Raw genomic sequence first — 9,348 nt, forward strand, 5'->3', positions numbered from 1 at the left:
TAACAGAGCCCCCCCATTAAGGTCCGGCTCCTGACGGACCCCTGGGTTGACTAGGGTTGAGTCTGTGGAAGTCCTTAATCATATCTTTGTCCAGAATGTGCCGTGCAGGAACACTCTTCTGGACCGTATCCCTCCCAATGGACCAGGTACTGAAGTCCACGTCCCCATCGGCGAGATTTCAGGAGTCGTCTTACGGTGTAAGCAGGACCTCCATCGATGAGTCCGGCGGGAGAAGGGGGCCAGGAGGAGGGTGTAAACCTTGACTGAACCAGGGGCTTGACCCGGGACACATGAAAAGTAGGATGGACCCTCATGGAACCTGGGAGTCTGAGTCTGACCGCCACCGGGTTCACCACTTTAGAGATGGGGAATGGTCCCACAAAGCGAGGGGCGAGCTTGCGGCATTCGATTCTCAGAGGTAGGTCCTTCGTAGACAGCCACACACGATCCCCCTCTTTGTACTGAGGAGCCAGGACTCTTCTTCTGTTGGCCATCCTGGTAGTCACCAGAGAGGACTTCACCAGTTCCTTCCTGGCCTTTCTCCAGACTCTCTGGCAACAAAGAGCAGAACGGTGGGCTGAGGGGACCTGGGCAGCTCGCTCGTGGATGGTGAACACCGGTGGCTGGAATCCATAAACTACATAGTAGGGGGACAGACCAGTGGCACAAGATGGCAGGACATTGATGGAGTGTTCCACCAGAGAGAGGTTTTCGGACCACGTCGTTGGGTCATCCTCACACAGAATTCTCAGATGGGTCTCCAACTTCTGGTTGGCTCTCTCAGCTTGGCCGTCAGTCTGGGGGTGGAATCCTGAGGAGAGACTTAGATTTATGTCCAACACAGAGCAAAACTCTTTCCAAAATCTTAAGATGAACTATGGGCCTCTATCTGACACAATGTCTTTAGGTAGATCATGAAGTCTAAAGACTTCTCTCAAAAAAACTTCGCTTAATTCCGTTGCCGTGGGTAACTTAGGCAGGGCCGTGAGATGGACCATTTTAGAGAAACGATCCACAATGGTGAGAATGACTGTCTTACCCCCAGACTGTGGCAGGCCAGTGACAAAATCCATAGCAATATGTGACCATGGGCGTGAAGGAATGGGGAGTGGTCTCAGGAGACCCGCTGGAGGAGGTCGAGAGGGTTTGGCCAGGAAGCATTGGGTGCAGGACCCAACGAACAACCTAATGTCCTTTTACAAGGAACCTCACCAGAACTGGGACCTAACTATTCCAAGGGTCTTGGTTATACCCGGATGGCAGAAAAGACGAGAAGCATGGCAAAAGCTGAGGACTTGTGGTACCARGTGRTCTGGAACAAAGAGCTTACCATCCGGGCAATCACTTGGTGGTGGAAGGTTCTGGTGGGCCTCCCTGACCATCCTCTTGACTTGGTTAATGGCGATGCGAACGGAGTCCGGCAGAATGAACCCTCCCTGGTTGCCACTGGTCTGGTCAGACTCATGAACTCGGGAGAGAGCATCAGTCTTGATATTCTTAGTCCCGGGTCTGTAAGAGAGGGCAAAATTAAATCTGCAAAAGAACAGAGCCCACCTGGCTTGCCGAGAGTTGAGTCTCTTGGCGGTCTTCAGGTACTCAAGGTTCTTATGGTCGGTGAGAACGATGAAAGGGTCTTTGGCCCCCTCCAGCCAGTGCCTCCATTCCTCGAGGGCCAATTTGACTGCCAATAACTCCCGGTCGCCGACATCATAATTCTTTTCTGCAGGAGACAAAGACTTAGAGAAAAAGGCACATGGGTGGACTTTATCATCGGCGGAACGTTGACTGAGAATAGCTCCAACACCGGTATTAGAAGCATCTACCTCTACAATGAACTGCTGTTCAGGTTCAGGAAATTGGAGGACAGGAGCTGAGGTGAAAAGAGTTTTCAGTTTAGTAAATGCTGACTCAGCAGATTGACTCCAAACAAACTTGGTTTTAACAGAGGTTAAAGCTTTGAGAGGTGATGCAATGGAGCTGAAGTTTTCAATAAACCTTCTGTAAAAATTAGCAAAGCCTAGAAATCTTTGYAACTGTTTTCTGGATTGTGGTTTAGGCCATTCTTTGACAGCAGCAATCTTGGAGGGATCCATAGAAATTTGACCAGGTGCTATTTGGAATCCTAGGAAGGTGGTAAATGATGTGTGAAACTCACATTTTTCTGCTTTGACAAATAATTGGTTTTGCAGAAGACGAAGGAGAATGGCTCAAACATGTTTCTTATGTGATTCAAGGTCCTGGGAAAAAATCAAGATATCATCCAGATACACAAAAGCGTTGACATTAATATAGTCTCTTAATACATCATTAACCAGAGTTTGAAATACAGCTGGAGCATTGGTGAGACCAAAGGGCATGACCAGGTATTCATAGTGACCAGTGGGTGTGCTAAATGCTGTCTTCCATTCATCTCCCTCTCTGATTCSAACAAGGTGATAAGCATTACGAATATCTAGTTTGGTGAAGATGTTAGCGTTTTGAATTAGATCAAAGGCTGAACTCATTAGAGGAAGCGGGTATTTATTCTTAATTGTTATATTGTTCAAACCACAATAATCGAAGCATGGCTTCAAAGATCCATCTTTCTTACCCACGAAGAAAAAGCCTGCTCCTGCTGGTGATGATGAGGGTCGAATGATTCCAGACTTCAGTGATTTGTTAATATAATCCTGCATAGCTTTGTTTTCTGGCTGGGATAATGAAAACAAATGTCCTCTAGGAGGCGTTGAGCCAGGGGCCAAATCAATGGCACAGTCATAAGGTCTGTGAGGAGGCAAAGATGTGGCCTTAACTTTGCTAAAGACTTCACTGGGATCATGATAAACTGAGGGGACATTGGTTAAAGCAGGACAATAATCACTTTTCTTTATTTGTTTGTCAGGGCTCACTGCACACAACAGACAGTTTGAAGAACATTTTTCTGACCAACCCAAGATAACTTTCTTCTCCCAGTCAATGTGAGGATTGTGTTTTTCTAGCCAGGTGGCTTCTAAAGCCATGGGTAACTGGGGTGAATGGATGACAAGAAATTGAAGTGTTTCGTGATGGTTACCTCCAATAACCATTTTAACAGGAACAGTTTCAGAACTGGTGCTGTTGAGGTGGTGACCGTCCAGGGCAAGGACTTGGTGGTTCCTCTTGGATGGGACGATCTGTATTCCCAAAGTGAGAGCAAAATCATGAACAATAAACTCTGAATCAGCTCCTGAATCCACAAAAGCCTTAACAGGCAGCATCTTACCAGCCACAGACAATTCGGCAGGAAGTTGGAGCAGTGAGTGACTAATAGAAGTGGGGCTTAAGACATGGCTCTTGATTCTTGGTAATTTATTACTCTTATTTGGACATGAAACCACAATGTGGCCTGACTCACCACAATAAAAGCACAAGCCATCCTTTGGTCTGCGCAGTTTCTCCTCCTTAGACAGTTTGGATCTGCCGATCTGCATTGGCTCCTCACTACTTGTAGCAGAAACTGGAGACGGGGATGATCCACTGGACTGAGGTGGAGCTGGGGGCTTGAAAAAAGTTAAATGTTCTGGAGTTACCTCTTTTAGCTCGTCTTCGCTCATGCAACCTCAGATCGATTCGTGTGGCGAGGTCCTCCAACTCTCTGAGGGACTGTGGAGGATTTCGTGTTGCCAACTCGTCTTTTATTTTGTCGTTTAAGGCTTGCAAAAATACATTTTGTAGAGCTTCCTCATTACATCTGCTATCAACAGCTAAAGTATGGAAATCAATTATAAATTCTGTGACTCTTTTTGCACCTTGTTTAAGTCCCAGAAGTCCTCTGGTTGCCTCCTTGTGGGGTAAAACTGGGCTGAAGACTCTCTGTAGTTCTTGAGCAAAGTGGTTGTATCTGGAGCAAATTAGTGAATCACGTTGCCACTCAACCGTGCCCCATAGCTTCGGTTTTCCGGAAAGTAGGGATATCACAAAGGCTACTTTTGCTCGGTCTGATGGAAAAGATGACGGCTGTAGCTGAAAGTGAATTTCACATTGAGTCAGAAATGCACGACATTGTTCAGGATCCCCATTATATGGCTCTGGAGGGCATAATCTAGGTTCAGATCTTGGATTAGGTAAAGTAACTCCAGGTGGAGGTGCAAATAATTGATCAGAAGCAGAGGCCTGAGGTTTTGTGTTCATGCTTCTAAGTGCCTCACAGATATTATCTATTTTATTTTCCAATTTACTTAAAGCACCCTCCACGCCAGCCTGCCATGTTGAGTTAGGCTCAGAGTTCATTTTTATGGCCAGATTTTCTGATATGAACCAGTCTTTGAAATCTGAATTAATGCCAAACTCAAAAACAGTTTTACAGATTTTATTGTTAATGTGCAAGGCTTTGGTGTGGTTCTGGATCAGGACGTCAAGTTGGACTGGAACTTCTGGACACACGAAAAAACTATTAACAGAGTCAATGTGAACTTTGACTGAGAGAAGACACAAAGCCACTGACCTGGTGTTCATTTGGGTATTCCATACACAGACACTGATTTGGGTAGAAAGAGTCCGAGCCCGTGTGATGTCGTCACCGTTCAGAATTGTTTGGGGTTTGAGTCCAACAGACAAGAACTGGGTCCAGGGATAAGCAAGGATCAAAATCAAAAGAATTACCAGACTTAGTGGAGCAGGCTTGAGTCGTGGGTCCGTAAACTGAGCAGGGTTCGAGAGCCGTGTAATCCGATGAAGCGTCGCGCCGAGGAGGGAAAATCCAAGAGCTGAAAAACCAGGAAGTGAAGCAAGAGTCGTTACCGGGCAAGCAGATGACAGGAGGGATCTGACGAGGGCAAAGGCAGAGATCATGAAACCGAGGAGCATGAGCAGGATCAGGGAACCAGGACCAACGAGGGACAAGGTACAAGATTGCGGGAAGATCATAGCAGAGCACATGAAAATCTAGCAGARACTGAGAGTTGACGACAAGGCTTTATACTGGGGACAACAGGTGAGTTGCATGAAGCTGATTACCAGAGGGTCTGTGAAGGGAGGGGGAGCAGGGCTGTGACAAGGTGGATTCATAACAGAGAATAATTTCCTATAAACTTTAAGGTTTAGATGTTAATAAGCCATTTGTTTGCGGCACTTTTTCTTAAGTTTAGGCAGGGCATAGGTTTAAGAGGAAAGAAAGGAGGAAGAGTGGTTAGTTAGTTTAACTTTAAAATTTAAAGAATGTGGATTTTAACCAGAAAGGGCAGACGTCTCAATGAATCCAGCCAAACCTCAGGTACGCTCAGTAACGATCAGCCATTACTTTGACCGGGGTTACTTTCACCACCACGGCTCAAGTTGGAGGAAAGATCGTCCAACTGATGAAGAACTTCTTGGAATCTCAACCACTCTGACACTTCCGAGGCGTGTTTACATTACTCCTTGAGCTTCTTCTGGGCTGCTTTCAATCGAGGATCAGAGACGAGGCGCTTTTTGGTATAGGTCTCAAAAATAGAAAACTTCTGCTCAGAAGTTTCAAAACAAAAGTTTCTCTGTGAGGAACTTTGGTAAGCAAAAATAGATGAGACCTAGTGATGGTCTGTGGCTGAGAGGTTCTCCCCTTGACTCAATGGGTTAAACCTCACAGCCAAACGCTGGTTCTCCTCAGAGAGCCAGCTGCATCCTCGTGAAGGACCAGAGCGTTCGTTTTCTAACTCAACTCCACAGACTGACTGTCTTAGTTAGAGACATTAGTTTAAAAGTAGGGAAGTGTTAGCTGCCAGGTATTGTTTGTCTTAAACAAAAATTGTTGACATCTGCACGTCGTACAGTCTGTTCTCTGGTGAGACACTTTAAAGAACACTTAAAGAATGATGTACTGAAAACTTCAAAATGAATTATTTTATAGGTCGTATTCAGACCTGATAATTTGCTCCGCTTTAAACGAACCAGAGTTTGTTTCCAGCGTTGGTCCGGACCTTTTGTGCAGGTGTGAATACACTCATGCGAACTCTGGTGCGGATCAAACAACCGGACCGAGACCTGCTTTTTGAGGTGGTCTCGGTCCGCTTCCAAACGAACTCTGGTGCGGATCAAACAACCGGACCGAGACCTGCTTTTTGAGGTGGTCTCGGTCCGCTTCCAAACGAACTCTGGTGCGGTTCACTTTAGTTCTCTTCTGGTCTGAATACAGACCGGACTCTAACCGAACCAACTGCTTTAAACATGCACCTTTTTGGACTTCACAGGCCACCTTTGCTGAGCTAAATAAACTGAAAACATACCTGTTTCATTGTCTCCTGTTAGCAGCTCTACTGCAGCATGTAGTGGGTCAGAACACGCAAAGCACCTCTTCTCCTTTGGGTTGCGGGACACATTTACTGACGCCACTCCAAAATTAGAATATCATCACGGAACCACCATTAAATTAGCTGCTTCTGACATTTTAAATGCTATTGCAGTTGCACTGTCAGCCAAAATGTGCGCATCAGAACCGCAGCATGCAGGACTTCCTTGTTTTCTTCTGGATCTGTGGCTCAGTCCCGCCCCCGTCCTTTTTTTGTCCAATGGAAGCAATGATCGTCAGCCTAATGGCTTTGTTTACAAGTTATAGTTCATTTGCAAAAAAGCACAATGTAAATGCAAACCACACCAAATGAAAAAAAAAAGTCCATTTTTGGTCCGGACCAAACAATTGGACCAAAGGACTTTCCTGGTCTGAATACACCCATAGAGAACACTCATTAAAATGTTTCAGATAAAAATAGTTATAAAGTGTTTCAAAATAAAGCTTAACGATAATGTAAAGTTTAGTTAAGTAAAACATTTACACTTAAAATCTATAATCAATTACTGTGGTTTCACAGTTAAAATTAAAGCAGTGATTTACATCAAAGCACAATAAAACGTTGTAATAACATTCTTTTTGTGTTTTCTTTTTTATACATTGATAAAATTATGAATAAAAGAAGATTTTTCTGTTTATTATCTGATTAAGAAGAAAATGTCTCTTTACTGTTTAAGAAAACATGACTTTAACTTGAACAGAGTTCTGTCTCTCTGAAGGAAGACTTCTGTGATCACGGTCAAAGACTGGTGGAACTGTTTGTTCCACCCGGAGGTGACCAATACACTAGAATGACAGCACCTCATGAGGGATAGGTATGAATCAGGGCCCCAGTGATAGTCAGGTGATGGGGCACATGATCCTCTATGAATAATAGAGTTAATCAAGGCACTAACAATCTATTGTTTGGCTGATGGTGCTCTTTTGCATGTGACTAACCTGTTTGTCCACCATGTGGAGGCAGTGCTAATAAGGCTGAGTTCACCTGAAACTCATCAGACTGAAGAAGTCTCTTGGAGGAGAGACGAAACGTTTCATTAGAGAAGAACCACCCAAAGGACCTACTTGTTTTTTCTTTTTGATGGGGCTTGAAACCTTATGTTCCACTGTACTGTAAGTTAACACATCTCACCCACTTAAATAATGTCACAGATTACATAAAGGTGGTTCAAGAAGGAGGTTTGAGTTGCATGAAAATGAGTAGCTGCTGTGAATAAATTTTATTTTTTATTCATTTTTTGATTTTGTAATGTTTGTTAAACTCAGAATGTTAGAGCAACTATACCATGCATAAACCCATTTGTACTTGTTACTATTTTATTTAAGTTGTGCAGCATGTACATGTGTGTAACAGAAATGAAGGAAAATATACAGATTAGACCCAAAAGCCAACAATTATTCACAAATATTCACTTTAATACAATTTATTTTGGACTCATGACATATTAACAGTCATACATTTACATAGGAATTAAGAAACCAAATTGTAGCAACTTATTTATTACACACACATTACGACATGTTCCATTTTCTTTTTGCAAAAGCTAATAATAATAACATTAATAACCTGGCTGACAATTTTGGCTCAGCTCACTTTCAAATGATGATATGTCTGGCCAAGACCTCCCTGTTTCCATCTTATTTTTTTCTGATCTATCCGAAATAGATCCTTCAATATTCTGTGTGAGCCAAGTCTGCCGTCTTCATTGCGACATCCATCTTTAAAGTTCTTCAAAGTCTTCTATCAGGGTGTATGCCTGAGGGAAAGCTCACTGCAGGCTGGATGACCCACATTTTCTGTGTTGCCATCTTTATTCACTTTGGTCTTATGCTCTTTCTCTTTCCATTTACCAGGGAAGATGTGCTTCTTCACAGGCTTCTGTCTCACGGCCCATCCATCATTTTCCAGTGTGCCATGCGGTGACTTCATCCTAATGCGTTTATACTTTCCAGCACAGAGCTTTTTCTAGTTGAGGATGATTTATTTTAAAGGATCCTTAGAGTTGAGTTTAAATTTCACACTACCATCTGCAACAGTTGATGATGTAAAAGTGAATTTATAATCTAAAAAATTAAAGCTAATTGTTTACATAAAACTTTCTGATTTCCCAACAGGCTTACACTGCCTAAAATATATATATTTAAAAATCTAAGAGAATAGACTCCTTGACTTATCACACAAATACAAAAATATGTACAATTAAAGACTTTTTTCAGCCAAAGCCATGCCACTGAAATTATATTACAACTTGTAAGGTTCATTATTTGTAAAGATTCATAGGGACCAAAATATACTAGTTGTTATGAATTCAACAAAAATGTTATTTATGATTTAAGACCAAAGTTAAATTGAATGTTTTCAAATCTACAGCTGCTTGTTGAAGCTATGTTTCTGTGTTGACAGCACTGCGGGATTTCTTTTGCAGTTTTAACGTACACCTTGTCATATTGCATTATATGTAAATAACAAAAGTCAAGTGATTTTTAAAACATCTTTATTATCCAAAATGTTTCTATAACCACTGCATGTTTGAAAAACCAGGAACAATAATCCAAACAATAATCCCACACATCCAGACTGTAGGATTGCAGCACTTACAGTATTTTGCAGGTGATTCATCTGAAACACACACAACATACTGTATATATTACTAAACCTTATTAAATTGACATTATATACTTTTACGCTTGGCTCACTAGCATTAGCTTATCCTTTTGACGTCTAGATCGTGTCCGGTCTTCGGCTTCGTACTGCTTTATGACTTCCCACACTCTCCTGTACTTCTCCTAAATGTTTCGTCTCACTGCTTGCAGTCTTCTTTTTGGTGTCTGACAAAAAGCCAAAGGCTGAGCAGAATCTTTAACAATGTCATCTTTGTTGTGTTCAGGGTCTTCTTTTACTATGTACGGTGGCCTGGAGGTGCAAAACATTACAAAATCTGAAACACTTTTACATGTTCTGAAACAAATTTACATTTAAAAAACAAAATTACATTATAGAAACAAAACTACATTTCATAAAACAAATTTACATTAAAAAAACAAAATTACATTTTATAAAATAAATT

This window comes from Austrofundulus limnaeus, unplaced genomic scaffold, assembly GCF_001266775.1.
Source record: "Austrofundulus limnaeus strain Quisiro unplaced genomic scaffold, Austrofundulus_limnaeus-1.0 Scaffold576, whole genome shotgun sequence".
Lineage (NCBI taxonomy): Eukaryota > Metazoa > Chordata > Actinopteri > Cyprinodontiformes > Rivulidae > Austrofundulus > Austrofundulus limnaeus.